We start from the raw sequence: 23,875 nt of genomic DNA on the forward strand, positions 1-23,875 counted from the left end.
TCATTATCTGAAAAATGATACCCATCTTTTCAGGTTGTGGCTGGAACTAGAACAATGTTTAAAAGTATCTTGATAGCTGCTATTGTGTTGCTACTTTCATTATTACAAGGAATGTTGAATTTTGAACTTGGTTGGAGGTTGACAACCCAAGTTTTTCAGCTATCAGTGCATTCCATCTGCATAGAACCTGAGAATAGGAGCCAGCGAGAGAAGAAAGATCCACTGGGCTAGGGCAGGCAATAGGAAAAGCAGAGGCCAAGACCCGGTCTCTCATGCTTTTCCCAGCGCTAATTCCACCATCCTCTGCTACTTCTCATTTGGTTTACCAAATGAATCCCAAACACTGCTAATCAAATCCAAACCAAATAAGGAAAGAAATGGTTCCTCCATAAAATAGGAATGCAGAAAACACATGTTTTTGGAAAAAAATCAACCAAAAAATCTTAATACTTTTTGGGTACAAATTCCCCCAAGAGACCATAGACCTGATAGAACTGGAAAAAAAATTCACTCAATGTGGCAGGAGCCAAGAGCTCTCCCTCCCCAGAGGCTCAATGTCAATGGTTTTCACCCCTGGCATGATGGCCAATTACAAAATGGGACATTTACTCCCTAACCACGGATGTCCTAAGTGATAAATTAAGTGTCTGAGGTTATCAGGAAATAAGTACACACACACACACACACACACACACACACACACACACACACACACACACACACACACACCCGCCTGATTTGATGCAACATTTTTCTTCTGCAAGTCTCATTTGGTTTTCACATTTATCCTGTCTCCTCTCTTCTTACCTCCTCCAAGGTCAGTAGTGTGATCATTGTTTATAATATTGAAGAAAAAAAGACAGCTATGAAGTGGTGAACAGGAGAGGGGGAAGTGCTTAATTAAAAGGATTTGCCAACCCAAACAGTACCCAACTGGGTCAACCATATTATCAAGGATATCCCTACAACTCACCATTCCAACTGTCCCTATCTAGATCAGTGCTCACAATCCTTCCCACAAAAGCAGAAGCAGAGTTCATTATTGAGGAAAGACAGAAAACCACAATGAGGAAATCATTTTCTCTTGATCCAGAGGTTTGTTAAAATAATCATCCTTAAATAATATGGTTTATAAATTTTAGGAGAACCTACAAACCTGCAAAATGCTTTAGTTTGCTTTTATTGGCATATTTCTTCCATTTTACCTTTTCTTAAAGTTACACAAAGTGGCCTGCCCATATTTCACCTTGGTTTAATATTCTCTAAAAAAAGACACCGAGAACAGTTCTGGAGCAATGAGATTAAAGTACTTACTCTAGGGGATTTTTTTTAACCTCATGTATGGGTAGTTGGGCCTTAATTTTTTTTTTTTTTTGGCCAGTCCTGGGTCTTGGACTCAGGGCCTGAGCACTGTCCCTGGCTTCTTCCCGCTCAAGGCTAGCACTCTGCCTCTTGAGCCACAGCGCCGCTTCTGGCCATTTTCTGTATATGTGGTGCTGGGGAATCGAACCTAGGGCCTCGTGTATCCGAGGCAGGCACTCTTGCCACTAGGCTATATCCCCAGCCCCCTTAATTTTTTTGGGGGGGGGTGTTACATCTCCATTTTTATTTTTTGTTTTGTTTTATTAAGTAGTTGTACACAGGGATTCAACATTTTTGTACAAAGAATTAAACTGTATTTCCAAAACAGCCTGCACACATTTTCCTACCAATAACCTTGTCAATTACTTTCACATAGCAATCCTATCAAGATATTTTAAATATCCTCTTTGCCAGGTTAACATCTAAAAAGCAATCATTAGAAGCCAGGCACCCGTGGCTCGAGCCTGTAATTTTAGCTACTCCAGAGGCTGAAATCTGAGAATCTCCCTTTGAAGTCAGCCTGAGCAGGAAAGTCTACGAAATTCTTATCGCCAATTAAATACCAAAAAATAAAATGCTAGAAGCAGAGCTGTGGCTCAAGTGGTAGAGAGTTAGCCTTGAGTAAAAAGCTTAGGGACAGTTTACCATTCTCTGTTGGTGTGTTAATTAGGAAGAATTACTTCAATAAAATGACACTAAAATTCCATAAGGTAATATAGATTTCCTCTCTGTCAATTCAGGTCATGCAGCCTCTTCAGTAGTTGACTTTTAGGTTTTACTTTTAAACCATACCTATCAGTGGTAAAGGACTCCTACAGGAACATAGCAGATTTCTATTCTCTTTGCTGAGAGGGAAACCAATTGTAACTTTCATACTCACAGATTATTTAAAAAATTTTATATGCAGAGTTACATGTCATGCTTCTATGTTTGGCTGAGAGCAATTACTGATTTGAAGAAAAGCTGAGAAACATGGCCACAACTTCTGGAACTTACGTTTAATATGAAAAACAATAGAAGTATATTTTTTTTCCTTTTTGTCCAACTCTGGGACTCAAACTTGGTTCCTGATGCCTTCACTCAGTGGATGGTGCTTTACCAACAGAGCCATGTCTCCAGCCCCTAGAAAAATAATTTCTAATATGATGTCAATTCATTGAAAGTCCAGTAATTTGAATTTACATTTCACAATAAATAGTTTAAGGGTCATTCCATGCAGCCAACTTAATTTTTCAAAATGTTTTTGTAATTGTATTGTTTTGGGAAAGGGAACTGTGTCATCAAAAGTTGGCGAAGCTTTGGCCAGAAAAATGTTTGTTTTATTGCTCATTAAAGTTTACAAATTAATTAAACAAGGTTAATCAATGAAGTTTCTTTGGCTTGCTATGAGTTGACTATTTTATTACTTATTTTCATAATAATGAGCAGAATTGAGATTTTTACCTTACAAAATGTCAGTGGTTTATTTCACAATGTTATTTGTTAAACTGAAACATTCTTCTACTTTTCTCTTTTTTTACTATTTTACTTCTGTATAAGTATTTTTTAACATATATATTTAAAGTAACTGGGTGTCAGTGGCTCAAGCCCGTAATCTTAGCTACTTAGGAGGCTGAGATCTGAGAATTGTGGTCATGAGACTCTTAACTTCAATCCACCAAAAATTCAGAAGTGGCGCTGTGGCTCAAGAGTTATGGTGCTAAGCTTTGAGCAAAAGAGCTGAGGGACAGCACCCAAGACCTGACTTCAAATCAAACATTGCATTTCACTAACCTCTGGCCAAATTCACCAAAACAATGTACCCACAATCTTTTAAAAATGATTCTGTATACAGAAAATATATGGAAAAGTTACTGTTCTTAGAAAAATACAGAATGGAACAGATAATAGATAAATTTCCATATCTGAAGTAGACTTTTTCTTTTTCAGAAGGTCAGGTAAGTTCATGAAGGAAACCCCACAGAAAGGTCCTGTCATTAAAAATAAATGAAGCAAAGATTATTGGGTTTAAATTGTTTTCTTTTGAGTCGAAGTTTTTCAAGGACTCTAGCCAAGTTCATGAAGATAAGTGATGCCCACGTCTAGCTTTGCCAAAGAACACAATTCCTTTCAGAAACTATAAACTCCAGAGGCTCTGGTGGAATGAATACCAACTTGGTCAATTTGTCAGCACATATTGGCCAATCCACTTCCTGCTTGAACCAGTAGATTAAAAACAGGCAAGACACATATGTGTTTCTGAAGGGGCACAGGTTATTTAATTAGTGATTTCTCCTGGCCATTTTCTTCTCTCTCTCCCATCCCTCTAGCATAGGACATCTCTCTCCTCAAGATGCTCACCACTAGACAGTTAAACACTGGGGATGGGGATCTTGGTAGAAGACATAGGAGCAGTTCAGTATACTGGCTCATGCCCCGGTTTATGCACAAGCTGATCAGGAGGCTGAGGCAGAAGGATCACTTGAGTACAGAAGTTCGAGGCCAGGCTGGACAACAAAAGACTATCTTACAAAAAGAATTACAACAATAACAACGAAAGTGGGGGTGTGTGCACAAAGAGATTAAGAAAGAGCCAGGTGGCTCACATCTGTAATATTTGTAGGCTAAGATCCAGATAATCAGTGTTTGAGGCCAAATCAGGCAGAATACTCCTCAAGATTTGTGTGTTCAAACAGGGAAGAGACCAAGAAATCTGTTATCTTTAATACATGTAAGGACAATAGTCCACTTTTGTGGAAGTTCTTTATCTTTAATAAATATAAGGACAAGAGTCCACTCTTGCAGAAGTTCTTGAAGAAGCACAAGGGACGCTCTGAAGCTCAGTAAAGAGAATTCTGGCCAGCCACATTAACATAGGACAGTAGTCATCAGTGTACCTGAAAACACAGGAAAGGTGAGGACATCTGGATTTCAGTGCAATGGACAAGAGGCTCAAGAAATGATGCTACACGCCAATATGTAGAGGTCAGGAGAAGTGTCTCTGAGGAGTAGTGGTGAGTGGAGAAAGTGCTGCAGTAAAGAAGGAGTATGAACTGCCCAGTACGTGAGTCATAAGGATATGGTTTGAATGAATGCTCTACAAAGCCCACATGTAAGCATTCCCAGGTGAGAGGGTTGGAAGGTCCGTGGGCTTTGAAGGGGTAGGACATTGAGGGAGGTCTGGAGGCCATTGGGGCTATGATGCCCTTGAAAGGGCAGTGGAAGCTTGGTCTCTTCCACTCTTTTCCTCCTGACTTAAGATGTAAGCACGTCTTCTGAAATGTGCTTTTACATCCAGAGCTGCCCTGTTGTAGGCTAAACCAATGGGGTTACCCAATCTTGAACTTGAATCTCTGAAAATGCAAATCAAAATAAACTAGTTTAAGAGAAACTGGTCTCAGGAGTTTTACTGGAGTATCCTGAATCTAACAGAAAGTCTGACTGGTGTAGCTTACAGAACAAAACAGGAGATAAAGAATTGGCAGCATTAAAAGACATTAAATATTCTCTACCAGTTTTAATAAAGTGGGATTCTTTAGAGTGGAGAAAGAAGTGGGTTGGAGTAGAGGTTTAGAGATAGAGTATATCAATAGTGCCTGGCACTGGTGATTCACGTCTGTAATCCTACTTAGGAGGCTGAAATCTGAGGATGGTAGCTTGAAGCCAGCCTGGGCAGGAAAGTCTGAGCTGTGGCTCCAGGTGGTTGAGTGGTAGCCTTGAGCAAAAAGCACTATGGGAGAGAGCCCAAGACATGAATTCAAGCTCCATAATTAGCACAAAAATAAAATAAAATGTAATCAATTGGTATTACAAAGCATGTTTGCATCCTACTTGCAATAATCCACTAGAGAGTAGTAAAAACTGATGATGCCAATCAACAAATCCAATGTTAGCAGATGAAAAGAAGAAAGACACAAGAAAGACAGTGAAGGTAGAAGATCAGCAGTTTGCTTATGGGAAGATAAGAGTTCATTTCAGATGGTTTCTATTTACTGTGTGAACTAAGGTCATCCATGGAGAATGGGAGGAGACACTGAAGGTTGTAGACAAAGGAGAACTATGAACTCGTATTCCTCAGAGAACTGACAGGGATATATGATAAGATGCCAGAAATGTAGGAGAACTTAAGTTGTAGGGTTGTCAGTTAATGAGAAGCTGATTAAGAAGGCTGTAGGTTTTTCCAGCTGGTATGCTCAGTTGCAGATACGGAGGGATAGTCCAAGAGTTAGTCCTTAAGAATGAGGTTTTCTGGGTGGCGCAGCTATGCTGTATGATGAGGAATGAATGGCTTCACAGTGAGTAGCTGAGGCAGAGAGAAAGGAAGATTTTCTAGGAGCTCAAGGAACTAAGAGGTAGGTGGGTGAATTTTCAACCTAGGGGCTGCATAGCTGCATAGAGCCATGAGAAAAGAAGAGTGAATCCAGTGGCTTCAGTTTTAATGAATAATGGAAAAAAATAAATAGGAAATTACAGAGAAAGTGTCTACCAAGGTGGCTGGTAGTATCATGGATTGTGTCTCAAAGAAAGTAGGACTTTCCAATGAAAGGAAATGATGTACAAGTGGTGGTATGGAACACTGAAGATACCACCTTGCCTCACTATCTTGTGATGTGTGGGATTAGAGAACAAAAATCATAAAAAAAGGGAGTGACATAGCAAGTAAAGGATAAAAAAAATGAAATTTCTTACAGAAATCATACAAGGCCTTTGGCTTCTTTGACACATATCATCACATATCATGGCTAGCACAGAGTCTAACAAGTGGCAAGGTGTGCATGAATACTTGGGTAAGTTGGACGGTATTATCAATTCCACAAATAGCCTAGACATGAGGTCTTAGGAAAAGTCCAGAGGGAGTAGTTTGAACAATCTTGTGGAAAATATAAGAATGAAACTGGGACTTCTGGGAAGACGGCGGAGGAGCACCAGAGCCCTAGCTGAGCTCCCTCCGACATCGCAGTTTTCTCACCCCATAGAAACTTTTACTCCTAGAAAGACAGCCAGAGTAAGTTCTAACAGTACAGGGATTCTGGCCAGGAAGGAAAAATCGACTTTGCTCGTCTGAAAACACAGATTTGAGCTCTGGGCGGAGTCCCGCCGCCACGCCAGTGCCGGAACTGGCACAGCGCCCAGCACAGCGACCCGTACTCCGCGCTGCTAAAGCACACAGTGTAGACCAGGGAGAAATACTCCAGATGGCAGCTGAGCACAGACGACCTGAAATCGCAGAGAAAGCGTGAGTACCCCACAAAAGATATTCTCACTCGCGCCCACAGAGCAGCTTCTGGAAGACAGCCCTTCCCCTACCGCCAGAGCAAAGCACCATCTTTGCCACGGGCATAGGGTCAGACCAGATTGGAACTAAAGCGGGCCTGGGGAAAGTGAGGTCAAAGGAGCCATCTTTGAAAATGGCAAGAGGGACTGACCAGTGAGAGCCAGCTCCGCCCAGGAGAACAGCCCCTGCCCAGGCAAGAGGCATGTCCTGGGCCTTGGCTTAGCCAGAGGTGCCCCGCCCTGTCCGCCTGAATTTCTAAATTTAAAGCAATAGCGGCGAGCAGCTACACACAGCACGGAAACACTAGATGGGGAAACAAACAGTTCCTGGGACAGCTAAACGGTCCTGTCACAGAGGAAGCCCAATTCCCAGCCCAAAACGGAGCTGCATTCCATAGCCACCTCCGCCAAGGAGGCCACCCTGCCCAGGAGGGAGAAACCTCCTCCAGGCAAGCAACTCTCAGCCGGGTAAAACAGGCCAGAGGCGCCCGCCCTGCTGAGTCCAAAGCCTATTCAAAGCCAGGCGTCAAAGGCAGCGGCCCCACAACAGACAGAGGAGCCACAGTTCCCGAGACTACTCACTTCCCCATCTACAGAGGACGCCCAAGGCCTACCTGCAAGCTGTGCGAACCACAGAGATCCAGGATTGCACCAACAGGGGAGAAGGGTCATAACAGATCCACCCCCTGCAAACTGAAAGCAAGTCAAACCAGCCAATCAGGAAAATAGACTGCAGACCATCGCAAGGAAACCAGAGACTGGGGAAAGACCACCCAAACAAGGAGGACTCCATTTTTTTTTTCTTTTCAAACATTTTTTAAACTTAAAAAAAAATTTTTTTTTAATTTTTTTTACTTCTGAAACGTCGTTGGTTTTTTTTTTTCTTGTTTGGTTTCCATTTTTACCGGTTTGTTTTATCAAGTTTTTTTTTTTTTGTTTGTTTGTTTATTTGGGTTGATCCTTTTCTGGATTTTTTCCTTTTTCTTTTTTTTCTTTTTAAAATAATTTTCTCTGTTTTGTGCATCTGCCTTCCAGTATTTTTACTTTATTTCTCTCTTTGCATTCTCTTTCTTTAAAAATTACTTTCCTATGAATAACACCTCCACTCTTTTCTGCTAACTCTCCATTGTCTATCATTTTAACCTTGTTCTTTCTACTGATTCAACTCTTCTCCACATATCCACGTCACTGAAACTAAACCAAAATCATCCCCACCCCCCTAATACATTTTACTCTATTCTCTTTACTACCTCCAACTTACCCTCCTGACTTACTGCCTGGACCTCCAGGTTCCATTGACTCCTGGTTATTGGATAGAGGGTATCCCAGCTTAATCTGAGTGAATCAAAGGGGTTCATAGAGAAAGCCAGTCCTAAAAGAACTTAATATAAAAACAAGAATTGCTTATAGGGTTGTAACAGTAAATAAGTAACTACTGAATACAGGGTCCAGGATCGGTTGTTATATTGAAATTGTATTCTTTAGGAACACCAAATCTAATTTTATAGACAGGTATACAAGGTATCTGTATATAATTGTGAACTTGTAAGATTTACACAACAGTGCTTGGTAAGGGCTGCTTTGGGTCTTAAACAGTGCTCACAGGTACTGGTAGACTGGCATTTCCAATCCAAATGGGCAGAAGGAACACAAGAAAGATGGCAAACAATGAAGTCTTATCCCCCACTCAAAACAAGCAGGAAGCAGAGCAGTCAATCAAAGACATAGAAGAGAACCCCCAAAATGCTCTATAAAGTCTACAGATAAACATGATAAATGAAAAGTTTGAATCTCTTCAGTCAATTATTCTAGAGTGTGAGGAGGAAAAACAGAAATTAATGGAGAATTTCATGGCATCCACAAATAGAAAGATAAATGAACTTCAAGAGTCAAATGAAAAGATAGCAACCCAGCTTAAAGATTTGAGAGACAACACTCAAAACCAAAGTAATGAAGTTAGTGAAGTAAAGAAGTCCATACAAGACCTAAGAAATGACATGGAAATCATCAGGAAAGACAAGTCAGAAGGAAAAGAGATTCGAAATCAAGTAGCTAGCCTACAGTCCCGACTAACTGAAGCAGAGGATCGAATCTCAGGAGCTGAAGATTCCTTAGATTCTATGGAGAAAGATAAAAAAATCAATACAAATCCAGTCCAATCAACAAAACAGATCACTACAGGAGATTCAAGACACGATCAGGAAGCCCAATTTAAGGATAATAGGTATTGAGGAAAACTTGGAGAAAGAGGTTGATGGGATAGGCAATCTATTTAACAGAATATTAGCTGAGAACTTCCCAAATATCCAGAAGGAAAGGCTTATACAGATACAAGAAGCATTTAGAACCCCAAACCGACCAGACCAGAATAGGACATCCCACCGACACATTGTGATCAAAACAGGATCAGGAGAGTACAAGGAAAGAATCCTTAAAGCTGTTAGGGAGAAGAAAACATTCACATATAAAGAAAAAGCAATCAGAATTACCCCAGACTTCTCAGCAGAGACCATGAAAGCAAGGAGAGTCTGGAATGAAGTATACCAAACACTAAATAAAAATAACTACCAACCAAGAATTCTGTACCCAGCCAAACTCTCATTCATAGCCGAAGGTCAAATGAAAGTCTTCCACAGTAAGGAAAAACTGAAACAATATATCTCCACCAAACCAGCTTTACACAAAATCCTTAAAGATGTACTATACAGGGAAAATAATCAAGATCCCAATACAGACAGAGAAATGAACCCTAAATATTAAACATCAGATCAAGAAATGGGAAGACACAGCTTTAAACAAGATAGTGATAATGAAAGGAACAAACGATCATCTCTCAACCCTAACTCTCAACATTAATGGACTTAATTCTCCAATCAAACGACATAAGCTCATAAGTTGGATCAAAAATCAAAATCCATCTTTCTGCTGCCTCCAAGAGACAAATCTATCCAGCAAAAGTAAACATCTTCTAAAAGTGAAAGGCTGGAAACAAATCTATCAAGCAAATGGCCCCCATAAGCAGGCTGGAGTTGCAATACTAATATCAGACAAAATTGACTTCAAATTAAAAAAGGTAAGAAGAGACAAAGAAGGCTACTACATACTAGTAAAGGGATCTCTCCTACAGGAAGATATAACCATTCTAAATATCTACACACCAAATACAGGAGCACCCAACTTCATCAAACAAACACTACTGACTCTAAAAACACTCACAGACCCAAACACATTGATAGTTGGAGACTTTAACACTTCACTATCACCTCTGGAAAGATCAACACACCAAAAACTGAACAAAGAAACCACAGAACTAAATAATTGCATAGACCAACTAGACTTAACCCACATCTACAGAATATTCCACCCAGCAACAACAGAATACACATTCTTCTCGGCAGCACATGGAATATTCTCCAAAATAGATCACATCTTAGGGCACAAAGAAAATCTGTACAAATTCAGAAGTATCAAAACCATTCCCTGCATTCTCTCAGACCACAATGGAATAAAATTAGAGCTCAACTCAAACAGCTACCACAGAAAATCCTATAATTCATGGAGACTAAACAACACACTGCTGACCCATCAGTGGGTCATTGAAGAAATTAAAACAGAAATTCAAATGTTTATGGAATTCAACCAAGTTGAGGACACAAAGTACCAGCTACTTTGGGACACAGCAAAGGCAGTACTCAGAGGAAAATTTATATCTCTGAGTACATACATCAACAAACTGGAGAAACAGCAACTCAATAATTTAAGGAAGCACCTTACTTTCCTTGAGAGAAAACAACAAGCCAAACCCCAAGTCAATAAACGGAAGCAAATAATTAAAATCAAATCAGAATTAAATCAATTAGAGACGAAAAAAACCATCGAAAGAATCAACAAAACAAAGAGTTGGTTCTTTGAAAAAATCAACAAGATAGACAGACCCCTGGCAAACCTGACCAAAAAACGAAGGCAGCACACTCAAATAAACAAGATAAGAGATGATACAGGTAACATCACCACAGAAATAACCGAAATTCATAAATAATAAGGGACTATTTTGCAAACCTTTATGCCAACAAATTTGAGAACTTGGAAGAAATGGATGATTTCCTAGAAAAAATTCATATCCCCAAACTTAACCATGAAGATTAAAATCTTCTAAACAGACCCATGTCCAGTATTGAAATAGAAACAGCAATAAATGATCTCCCATCCAAGAAAAGCCCAGGTCCAGATGGATTCACTGCAGAATTCTACAAGGCCTTCAAAAGAGAACTCACACCAATATCTCTCAAACTCTTCAATTAAATTGAAAGAGAACGTTCACTACCAGATTCATCCTATGAAGCCAGTATAACCCTCATCCTAAAACCAGGCAGGGACTCATCACGGAAAGAGGACTACAGACCGATTTCCCTGATGAACATAGACGCAAAAATTCTCAACAAAATTCTGGCCAATCGACTTCAACAGGTCATCAAAAAAATCATACACCATGATCAAACTGGATTCATACCAGGAATGCAAAGTTGGTTTAATATACGCAAGTCAATTAATGTAATCCACCACATCAACCGGAGCAAGCTAAAGAACCACATGGTTTTATCTCTGGATGCAAAAAAAGCGTTCGATAAAATCCAGCACCCATTTATGCTAAAAGCCCTGTAAAAACTGGGATTCCAGGGAACATTCCTAAATATAATCAAGGCAGTTTATGACAAACCAACAGCAAGCATAACTCTAAATGGTGAAAAACTAAAACCATTCCCTTTAAAATCAGCAACAAGGCAGGGATGTCCACTCTCTCCCCTGCTCTTCAACATAGTACTAGAATTCCTTGCCAGAGCAATTAGGCAAGAAGAAAATATAAAGGGGATCCAAATAGGAAAAGATGAAGTTAAACTTTCTCTCTTCGCAGATAACATGATCCTATACCTAAAGAATCCCATAGACTCTACCCCCAAGCTACTAGAGCTGATCCAAAACTTTGGCAAAGTTGCAGGATATAAAATAAATCCTCAAAAATCAATGGCCTTTCTCTATTCTAACAACCCAAAGACCGAGGCTGAAATCAGGAAAGCAACTCCTTTTGCAATAGCCCCCAAAAACATAAAATACCTAGGAATAACCTTAACCAAAGAAGTGAAAGACCTCTTTGATGAAAACTTTAAAAGCTTGAAAAATGAAATTAAGTCAGAATTAAGGAAATGGAAAAACCTCCCATGCTCCTGGATTGGGAGGATTAATATAATCAAAATGGCAATATTGCCAAAGGCTATCTACAAATTCAATACAATACCCATTAATATCCCAATTCTAATGAACCAGCAAAAAGCCTGAAGTGGAGCTGTGGCTCATGTGGTTTATAGCTCCATCCTTGAGTGAAAAAGCCAAATGAGATGTTAAGGATGAGTTTAAGCCCTAGTCCCCACACAAACAAAAAACCAAAAAAAACATCAAATGAACAAAATGGGAGATGAAAAAAAAAAAAAAAAAACAGCCGGAGATAATCTACTTAAGTGATATTATACAGAGAAAGACTGGCCTGAGTACTTCCATGGATCCCTTCCCGGGAAGGGAATGTAAGTTAGAAAGGATGGGGGAGGAAGACTGCAACCTTCTGAACTGCGATCTCTTGAGGATGGGTTTTAGGAAGAAGTTTGTGGAGTGGTCAGGAGAGATGAAGATGAATCCCTACTTCTCTGTTCAAATAAAAATCCCGCCTTGTGTAACTTTACCTCCAAGGCAACTCCAATCTGCCCACAGTCATTTCATATCATTCTCACTGTTAGTTCTAGATGACCATGATTGTATCTAGTATTTCCTAGTTTCAGGATAACAATTGCTTCATAGCTATGAACGCTGATATGTTCCTGCTGTTTACTGCATATGCACAGATGAGTTAAGATGTACGTTGACATCAGGTAGTTTATCTTTTAAATTAGAAACTGTTAGAGGCAGGGTTTGTAGTCTTCTTTTTTTTTTTTTTTTTTTTTTTTGCCAGTCCTGGGCCTTGGACTCAGGGCCTGAGCACTGTCCCTGGCTTCTTCCCGCTCAAGGCTAGCACTCTGCCACTTGAGCCACAGCGCCGCTTCTGGCCGTTTTCTGTATATGTGGTGCTGGGGAATCAAACCTAGGGCCTCGTGTATCCGAGGCTGGCACTCTTGCCGCTAGGCTATATCCCCAGCCCTGTAGTCTTCTTAATATAAGCTTTGGTTAGCTAACTTGGTTTGTTGAGGTCAAGGGTAAAGGTTACATAATTTTGCTTTGTTTCCAGTGCCTCCAGTCAGGCACTGTCAGCACCCTGAGAACTGTTAAACATACACAGCATAATCCAGAGGGAGGAAGAAAAAAAATCTACATTTGAATAAAAATTTCCAACTTTACTGTTGCAAACACCATATGTTAGAAAGTACAGCAGTCAAATTCCAAAGCACCTGAAAAATGAGTTGAGAAAACAAAAAGGTTTATATAATCCAAAATTCCTGACTGCAGAAATATGTAAATATATATTTAAAGTTGAAATGTATGGCCATTCCTATTAAATATAAAGTCAAATAAATTTACATTAAAGTAAAATGTAGTCTCCTCAATCCACTAACCATAAACACAGAAGTTTTGAGCTGGGAAGGACCCTGGAGGCATGTCCCTCATTTTAGATATGAAGTGAATGAGGTCTGGAGGGGTCACCGAGGTAACCAGAATCAGCCAGCGATACAGTCTCGCAGTGTAAGAGGCAGAAGACCACAAGCTCAGATCTTCTGTGTAATTTGCACTTGACCCTGACCTTTCACCTATTAGCAGGGAGTCAATGGAAACTTTACATCTCAAACTTGTTTCCTTATTGTGAATAAAGATAATATCCCTAAGGTTTGCTGAAATGGTGGTGTTAAGATTAAAAGTGAAAATAAATTTCAAGCGCCAAGCACAGAACTTCTGTGCTAGGTTGAAATGACAGAGTAGAATGACAGATTTTGAATCTTTTCCCTAAACTCTTTGGAATAAACTTTAAAAATCACCATTTAAAATCTTTTTTAATTTAATAAATTTAGAAGTAAATAAAAAATTTAATTTAATGAGTTCTTTTTTTCTTCTTACATTAAAAGTGTTAACAGAAACTAAGCTAGTTAAGAAGAAAATCTTACTATAATCTTTAAAAGTTGTATTTTAGGAAAAGATTCCAAGAAGGTGAGGCTTATAGGTTTTTATTAGACATGGTAATGTTTAGGTGGACAAATCTAGAAAACTATTATGAATAGCCTCAAATTTGTAGACAATGGACCTAAAGTGGCATTTTGGCCACTTTGGGAACAGATGGAAAAATCCACCCAAAGTAAAAACCCTTCCCTGCCGTGCTGCCATGATAGGGTCTCAATGAAACAGAAAAGCAAAGTAGGACACCATTTTGATTCTTCAGGCTTGGGAGAAAAGGAGGAGAAACAAAGGGAGATGAGTCAGAATCTAGCAAAGCTAATTAATTACAGCCAGACTGTGTTATAACATTGTATGAAGGAGTCTAACAAATCCAATCACGTGTGTGCGATCTCATTACTGTGAAGCTAATGAAATAAAGGCCAGAGCTAGGATGGAGAGAGGGGACTGCCATTGCAAATGGTGTTAAATCCAAGTCGGTGCTAACATGGGGTATACTAGCCTACCAAAGCTGCTGTGTCAGCAGTTAACAGTTCAAAGAGAAGAATTAAGTGTGTGTGTGTGTGTGTGTGTGTGTGTGTGTGTGTGTGTGTGTGTGTGTTTCAAGGTGGGAAGAGAAAGAGAATAAAGGGTGAAGTTCCCTTCCTTCTCTGGATTGATAAAGCCTTGGATGGTCAAATACCACAGGTTCTTTCTTCCTCCATTCACTTGGAAAGTACTCACCTACAAGCTGGGGTAAGGCAGGGCTTAGCAATGGTAGGGAATGACTGGCTTTCTTGGGAGATTAGATAGATAGATAGATAGATAGATAGATAGATAGATAGATAGATAGATAGATAGATAGATAGATGGACTGACAAATGGATTGACAGATGGAGACAGACTTACTATTACCTTGAAGAGAACAATCCAAAGCCAGAATGGAGAAATTCTATACTAGTACTTCTCAGGAGATATACATTTGTGAATATGTAGATTAGCTTAATCCTGCCTTGAGGAATTTAACACGATTACTAAAGTAGAACAAAATCCAGAACCTAGAGCAAAGTGCATGCAGCTCCAACTCAACTATCTCTTTTCCAGCTCTAGGTCCTCAGGTCAATCCCTTGCATTAAACAAAGTTCTAGGGGGGCTGGGAATATGGCCTAGTGGCAAGAGTGCTTGCCTCGTATACATGAGGCCCTGGGTTCGATTCCTCAGCACCACATATACAGAAAATGGCCAGAAGTGGCGCTGTGGCTCAAGTGGCAGAGTGCTAGCCTTGAGCAAAAAAGAAGCCAGGGACAGTGCTCAGGTCCTGAGTTCACGGCCTAGGACTGGCAAAAAAACAAAAACAAAAACAAAAACAAACAAAAAAAACCCCAAAGCTCTAGGAAAAAACAAATGGTTTAATCAGAGAAGGTAAAGTGAAATACAAAGAGACAAAGACAACCCAGCAACACTATAGAGCCAAGAGAAAACCCTGATTGTTCACATTAAGCTTAAGTCTAACAAAAACAAAGACTGAAAACCAAGCTAGGCTACTAACCAAAAAAACCAAAGGAAGAGAAGGAGAAAGGGAGTGGTAGGAAGAAGATCAAAAAATCACTTCTCCACCTCTCCAAAATATGTCCCGGAGAGCATTATACTACAATATTAAAAGTATAGATTAAAATATTAGTCAATGAGATAAGTTAAAAGCAAAAGATACAAGGAGATTAAAGGAGAACAATAAGTGAAACAATACTATCATGGAATAAACATGTTAGAAAGAAAAGAAACATTAAGGAGCACAAGTAAAACAGTTAGATTTTTGCCTAAAACTTTGAGAGTGTGAGATAAAGACTGAATGCAGAGACCACAATACAGAGATATAATTCAAGCATAGTAGATAGACAGTGAGGAAGGAATGCAAGGGTCTGAGAAGAGCTAGAACTTTCCCACCTATTTTTAATCATAATTGTAAGGCTTTCTGATTCTTTGGCCATTATGTAAGAGTCCCTCATAAACCAGCTGTAAAAAAAAAAAAACAAGCCGATTGGTCTTGTAACATTTGCCCAAATACTTATTTCATAGCTTTATAGATCTGATATTTGCATAAGAGGGGCTCTCCTGGAAAGAAACATTAGAAATTTGGTCCTATATATGACTATTATTCAATGAATATAAAAAGAGAAATCTGGAAGCAATCTAGTAATACAAAACTATTAGTTTATGCTGTTGGAGCCTTTATCTAATAGATTTCCAAACCAGCTGTAGTTATTAAAATAGCGAAGTTATTACTTCCAAATGGATATATTTTTATTAAGAAGACAATTAAGAGAGTTCATTTCCTTTTATATATCTAACTTTTTTTCATTAGCTAAGGGTCTTACACTTGCTAAAATACTTTTCTAGAAGCACAGAATAGGTCACTTAAACCACAATTATGCTTATTCATTATTTGTTCACATTGATGAGAATTAACTCACTGGAAAGTACTGGGCTACAGGCTACAATGAAACTTGCCACATAAAAGTATATGGCTTGGCACTCATGGATCTTTCCAACTGAACATACATACATACACACACACACACACACACACACACACACACACACACACACTCAAATGTCTTTGGTTGCCATTTTGAAGAGTTTACCTCTTAAATTTTAAGGATTTTATTTATATTTACAAGTGTCTGGGCTGGGGGCCGATCTCAAGTAGTAGAGGGAAGCCGTTAGTTCAATCACTACTATTCAAAAATAAAAGAAACTAATAGTTAACAAAAATGATTTTATAATCTTAATAAACTAAAAACTACATAATGATTGCCATATGAAAAGCACTTAACAAACAGTTGGATGAATAAACCTCAATACTTACAGGACAACAATCATTCAAATAATTTAATTCCCACTGGATATAGGATTCTTTATAGGATTCTACAGTTCCAGCTAAAGTCAGTTATCTCCACATCGTGTTTTTCATGGACTAGCTATGTAACTGGTACTCTGCTCAATATCTAAGCTTTAGAGGAAAAGATATTTTCTTCACAGATACATTAAAAATTAAAAGAATAACCTACTGCATAATTAAATATGAACAATGAAAAAAGCACATATAATAGTCTGAGTTTGATTTTCAAGTCAAAAATAGGAAATGGCCTACTTAAGAAGTTGCTGTGTTTGAAAATGGATTTATGATAGAATCAAGATACCAACATTTGCCGTGTGTTCTCATTTAGGAGGTGTAGTTTCTTTGTCAGATTAAAACATTGTCACAGAAGACAGCATGTTTATGATCAAACGATCTCTACACAAAATACTGCCTTAATGGGATTGTTTGTATTCCAAAAATATGTCTCCTTGAACACTGGTTTGTTTCATGGTCTTCACTTTTTGGAGGGTTTGAGTTAGTCCAAAAACGCCATGGCATGCATACAAAAGTTAACCTCCTGTATTCTGAAATAGAACAAAAAGGGAACACAGATTCGAACTGAAGATTCTATCAGATTACTGTAGTTCAAAACCCTGAACTTTATCAACTTGATAAAAGGTTTCCTCAAGTTTGAAATACTCCAAGTATATCTCTTTCCAAAAGAGTGCTGTGGCATTTGTGAAGAATGAAAACAAGAGGAAAAACCTAACTTTGGTTAGACTACAGACTAACAAATAGTAAAGAAGCTAAGTGCCATCACTATGGTGATTCGCTAACAGGTACCTTCACAGGTAGATATTTGCTAATTAAGGGTAGATAAAAAAGTTCTACATTCATGTGAAAAAAAGTTAAGTAAATATGCAAACTTGAATGCTATGATATTATGTGAAAAATCAACTAAGGCATAAAAGGAGGTGATTTCAGTCAAGACGGTGAGGGGTGAGGGAACTCTCCTCTTAAGTCAAGGGACACGTCTCCCAGCAGTAACAAGATGGCGTCCTGATGGTTGTTTGCTTTGGCAGTGATGAAGGTCAACACAAGGGTCTGAGACAGAGGGAATCTGAACACTTTTCTATTTTGTTGGCTTAAATTCACAGAATGTACTCACACCTTTCTGTCACTTGATTATCATCAAAACAGATCATGTCTCCCTTTTGAGGTAATTATGAAGCAGAATTTCCATGCATGCTCTATCATTGTGGATAGCAAATTACAACAGCCCACTGATAAGCTTATACACCTGATAAAGAGATCTGTCCGAGTTTTCTTCAATGACTTTTTCCCCTCTAAACAAGCAGGTCACAGTGCATTCTAAAGTGTATTCCCATGGTGATACTTGGGACATTTTCCTTCTGGACTTTATTAAACATAATGTTCTAAGCATTGTGAGTGCTCTAAGGTAAACCTGAATAATAACTACAACTGCAGAGTGAAAGTGGCAATTAAAATCCCAGAGACAGAGGGGATACAGAGACTAGGAAACAACAGCATCTGCTCTTGGATGGCTGGGCTGCTGAGCTAGCTGGGTTAGCAGACACTGCCTGAGGCCAAATTGGGCCCACTGCCTGTTTTTGTATAGCCTGCAGGAACTAAGAATGCATTTCACATTATTAAATGGCTGGGAGGGTGGGAATCAAAATAATAGCAGTATTTTTGTGACCTGTGAAACTTAGATGAAATTCAAATGTCAATGGCTATAAATGAAGATTGATGGGAAGACAGCCACATGTATTTGTTTACATAGTATAGGCTTGGACGCTTTGGAATCTGAGTTGAACAGTTGGAACTTTGAAGTATGATATGCAGAGCCTAAAATATTTACAATCTGACCCTTTCCAGAAAAACTTTGCAGCCCCTGAGTGATAGCAGAGCTTCCAATGCCATCAGTGATAAGGGAGCTGGTTTCTTTTCTGTTTTCTAATTCATCACAGACCTGAGCTATGCTGTTATAGCATTCAAAAATCACACGCTTGGATGCTGTAAGTGATATCAAATTGCTGCAAGTTTCTTAAATGCATTCTCTGAAAGTCTTTATTTATGGTCTTGCCTACTGGCATCAGTTTGCAAATTTTATTTTAAAAAGCATCGATAGAGATAATACAAATACACCTTTATACAACTGTTCAGAAAATCTCCCTTCTCCTTCCATACTTTTGATCTGATGACCAGTAAGTAAATACATAGAGAGACCTGGCTAGATCAATTGTTTCTCCATGACTCTTTTTCTCTGATTGACAATTTTAAAGCTATGGTTTCTTCCTTACCAACTACTACATTATATCATATTTTTACTAATTCTCTTAGGCTTTGGATAAAAGAAAATGTGTTTCTTTTATATTTCATGCTTTGGGGAATGGTAACTCAAGTTTCATAAACAGAACAATTAGTACAAATGTGTTTTGGACAATCTGTGCACAGACAAAAGCAGTTTCTTCTGTTTAAATTTCTAAAAGATTGAACATATTTCTTCTTATGCTTGCTTTATAATAGCAATGTCCCTTGATATGTCAAAGGCCACAAAAGTAATTTTTAGCTTAGGTACAAAACGTGCTTTGGGCTTGTTTTACAGGACACTCCCTGGTTTGAGTGTTGCATTAAAAAAAAGAAAATGAAAAAAATATCATCTCCATGATTTTTTATTTTCTTGTTGTTGGCTGAAAGTTAGCAGTGATTTACTTTCAAATTTCAATCTTCATCTCTCTAGGGAAATGCCTATTTAATTCTACTGCGATTTTTGTGTAAGAACTGCAATAATTTCTAAATGCTTTTAAACACGAAGAAAGATGAAACTCTATTACTGTGCCAATAACTTTTTTATTATTAGGTGTCAAATAGGAAAACATTCAAATAAGAAACAGCACTGGGACTTCACAGTGTCAGTAGAAAACCTGTAATATGGAGTCTAAGGTGTGTTTAAGTACGTGAAAAGAGCAAATAATCTGAAACAGTTGCATTAGATGACAGAAAAGGAAATATTCTCTTTATTTGTTGTTACATAACAATGCTGTTGCTAGCAAAGGGTGAAAATTATAAAGTGGAAGGAATATAAAACCTCTGTACATTGAATTCTTGCAAATGTCCGCTTTGCTGCAGCAACTCACTATCATAAAATAGTCAAAATAGTAATATATAGCCATTCAGAGCAGTGACATAATGTTCATAAATATTTATAACCATGCTGAACAAGACTATCACTAGGAGATGCGGCTGTGGTATAGAAAGAAAATGAAGACTTGATTGGAGCTCTCATTTTGCCAATTACTAGGCTTCATAATTCTGGGGAGGTTTCTTACTTAACCTTTCTGAACTTATCTCTCTTCTATAAAATGGACAAGATTCCATCAACCTCAGAGGAATTAAGGAAGATGATATAAGTGTCTTGGAAACTATTTTAAAAAGTACTCTATAAAATGTCAAGGGTTATTAGTATTGAGTTGGGAGGGAGCTCATAGATGCTTATTATATTTACATGTCTAAAATTTCTGTTATTAAAATGATTTTTATACAGCAAAATAGGTTCTGGGTTGTCTGTACACTTTAATGAGCTTTTTAAATAGTTCAGCTTCCTATGGCAGAGAATATAGTGCAGACAATATGTTGCACAGAATTGTAGTTAATTGTATAGTGGTGACTGTAGATGCTCAGAGCACTCTGGGTGAGAAATTGGAAGAATTGCTTAGGGTGGACAGAACCAGGAAGAGAGATGGGAGAGTTGGGGTGGGAAGAGATGCCACTTAAGGAACTTGAGAGAGTTAGCCAAGAGAATATGAGAGGAAGTCTATCATCTTATATTTTCAAAATCTAAGATTATTTTCATATCATATACTGGCTCAAGAACTCTCTTTTATATAGTAGATTTTTCCTCTTTCAACTTTTTTTTTCCAATTATAAAAAAAAGATAAGGAGCATTCTTTCCTTCTAAGGGGTAGGTAGAATCCTCATGTTTGGGAAACCAGTGCTCCCTGGAGTCCTTTGGTCTGGATAACCAAGAAGGGCTTAGTTACTTAAGGTTGCTACATTCATTGTATCCATCCAACATCAGGAAATACATTTCTATCTTGGGACCCAAGATCAATGTCTAGGTGTAGAAACCACAACCACATTCTTATTCTTTGACAGATTAGCTTGTTACTACATCAAACAGAAAGAAGGTAATTCATGTTAAATCATATCCCCCAATTCCATAGCTCAAGTCAGTATCAAATCACCTGTCTACTCTCTATCAAGTCCTGACTATTTCTCACTTTTCACTCATTTTATGTCTGCCCAATCCTGCAGAAACTCATATTTCTTTTTCAGAAATCTGTAAAAAGGTATGAGGGACGAGGTAACAAACAGCACAAGTAATATATCCAATGCCTAACGTATGAAACTAACCTCTCTGCATATCAGTTTGATAATAAAAATTTGAAAAAAAATAATAAAAAAATAAAAGAAAGAAAAAAAAGAAATCTGTAAAAGGAATCTACATTATTGGTAATCTGCACTATGCCAGACTTCCAGCAAAAAAGGCTTCAGATATATGGCCGTGTGTGTGTGTGTGTGTGTGTGTGTGGGGGGTGCGCGCGCGCGCGCGCGCCCTAGGGTTTGAATTCAGGGTCTGGGCTCTGTACCTGAACTTCTATTGCTCAAGGCTACTACTCTACCACTGAGTTGCAGCACCACTTTTGGTTTTCTGGTGGTTAATTGGAGCTGGCTTTGAACTGTTGTCCTCTGATATCAGCCTTCTGAGTAGCTAGGGTTACAGGAGTGAGCCAACAATGCCTAACTATATATGACCTTATTTAATACTCAAGATAGTCAGGAAAATTAGGCATTATTGCCTAATGTTATCCTCCAGCATACTACTGACTAGAACCACCTAGCCTCTAATCACAGGAGAGTTTATTAGTTCTTATGTAACTATTTTTGTAAAATGAGTGCTCTCTCTCTTTCTTCCTCTCTCTCTCTCTCTATCTCTCTCTCTCTCTCTGTACTGGTCCTGTGGCTTGAATTCTGAGCTTTTTATTCCCTCTCTCAAGGCTAGCACTCTAACACTTGAGCCACAGCTCCAGTTCCGGGCCTTTTGGTATTTAACTGGAGATAAGGGTCTCATGGACCTTCTTGCCCTGGCTGGCTGAACTGCGACCCTCAGATTTCAGCCTCCTGAGTAGCTGGGGTAACAGGTGTAAAAACACTGGAGCTAAGCTCAACATGAACACTATTATATGGAAGGAGCACTGATCATGGCAGTGTTTCTAGCATCATACCCTGCCCTTGGATAATGGTGGTGCTATACTCCAACACTAGCTTTGGAACCCATCTGGATATGGTTGTTGGGTGAAGATCTCTGCTTTTCCTGGCACTGAAAAGCACATCTTCTGCTTTGGGTAATACAAAAGCAAAAGTCAATCCTACCTTGACCCTTCTGGGTCCTGGTTCATCATATCACCTGGAATGGAGACCTGAAAGAACCTGTCTTCAGGTAAGCACTACAGAAAATGGAAGATGGCAGCAAAGATGGAGAGGAGTGCCCACCCTCTACTCAATCTTGACTTCCCAGTAATTTACTTTATTCAACAATTAGGTATCTTTTAAAGAGTATCTATTTTTATATGGAGACTTTTTATTCTGCTCAGATTATATAGTGAGATTTACCATATCCTCTTTGTAGAACTTTATAAATATGTTAAGTACTTGGTAAAGCATTCCTTGCATGCATCCAGCAGTATTACATCAGGAATCCAACTGCAATTACGAATTTTAAAATTGGAAAGGATTTTACAGTTTAAGGGAGAATGTTGTGATAAATAAAACACTACTATAAAACTTAAAACTTTAAGCCTGGGATGTAACTCAGTAGAAGAGTGCATACCTAGCACAGAAAAAAACAAAACGCCAAAACAAACAAAATACAAAACCACAACCCCAAACAAGTTAATTTACAGTTTGCGAACACATTTTAGTGCCAGGAAACTGACATTTACAAAAATGGCAGAGTAGGTATCTTCAAGATTGTACCTCCTCAAGGAAACAAAAGAGTTATATGCAAAAAATGTTCAGAATCTGCTTTGCTAGAATTCTAGAAAACAAAAGCTTATAGCAAATCAAATGATGAATCAATAGATAAGGAATTTTAAAGAGGTAGTACAGCACTGTGGTGCTTTGTATGTGTTTTAGTGCAAAGACAACAAGCTCAATTTTCCACAAAAATATTTGAAAATAATGTTTTGTAAAAAGTTATAATGCATCCAAAATAAAAAATGGCCCACTGATAGAATAAATGAACAGCTACTGTATCTGAGGACAACAAACAATGGATTTACTAAAGACTTCAAAACAACTGTTTTACACTTGCTCATAGTCATAAAGAAAATCATACACTAAACACACCAGGGAAGTGATGCATTAAGATAAGATAAAAATCAGCAATCAGATGGAAATTATAACAGGAATTTGAGAAAGTTTGAGGGTGAAAAGTTTAAAAACAAATTAAAAAACTCACTCGAAACTGTTTCTTTTTTTAAAATTAGGTTTAAAAAAAAAAAAACTTAGGAATTCACACTTGGTAGGCGGGTGCTCTAACACTTGAGCCATGCCTCCAATCTATGTGTCTTAGTTTTTTGTTTTGTTTTGTTTCTTAGAATAGTGTCTCCTGTTTTTGCCCAGGGCTGGTCTTGAATCTCAATCCTCCTACCTTTGGTCTCCCTGAGATTAGAGACATACAGCACCATTCTAGGCTTAGTTATTGAGATGGCAATCTTGTTAACTATTTTATCCATGCTATCTTTGAACTGTGACCTCTTGTTTTCTGCCTCCTCAGTAGCTTGGATAGCAAGCATACTGAGAGGCAGACTCTTAGTAGGGAATTTTAATATTAATGAGCAAGCAAAAAATTAATCAATGAATATGGAAGTAGATCAATTAAAATGACAGAATCAGAGGAGAAGACAATAGGATGAAGACAAACAAACAGGTCTTAACAGACCTACAGGGCACCACACCAGAGTTCTCACATACACAAAATGGGAATTCCAGGGAGAAAAGAGAAGGAGAAAGGAAAACTATTTGAAGGAACTATGGCTGACTATGTGGTAAAGAACAAAAAATTTCAGTAAGGATCAAGGAAATGAGATCTGCACTAAGAAAGAGAATAGTCAAATTACTGAAAGCAAAGGAATTCAGTGACTTCTGAAAGCAGCAAGAGAGAAGCAACTCATCAAATGCAAGAGATAC

At 38.4% G+C, this 23,875-nt stretch overlaps 1 protein-coding gene and 1 long non-coding RNA gene across 2 annotated transcripts in view; one reads left to right on the forward strand and one right to left on the reverse strand.

Annotated features, from left to right (window-relative positions):
• Window positions 1-23,875, reverse strand: part of Arl15 (ADP ribosylation factor like GTPase 15) — a 386,850-nt gene that overhangs the window by 45,994 nt on the left and 316,981 nt on the right. The gene's annotated exons all lie outside the window — the stretch shown is intronic.
• LOC125367746 lies at window positions 16,322-21,163 on the forward strand. Its single transcript, XR_007214139.1, has 2 exons — window positions 16,322-20,973; window positions 21,122-21,163. It is a non-coding gene; the product is annotated as an uncharacterized LOC125367746 (long non-coding RNA).

This window comes from Perognathus longimembris, chromosome 19 (genome assembly GCF_023159225.1).
Source record: "Perognathus longimembris pacificus isolate PPM17 chromosome 19, ASM2315922v1, whole genome shotgun sequence".
Lineage (NCBI taxonomy): Eukaryota > Metazoa > Chordata > Mammalia > Rodentia > Heteromyidae > Perognathus > Perognathus longimembris.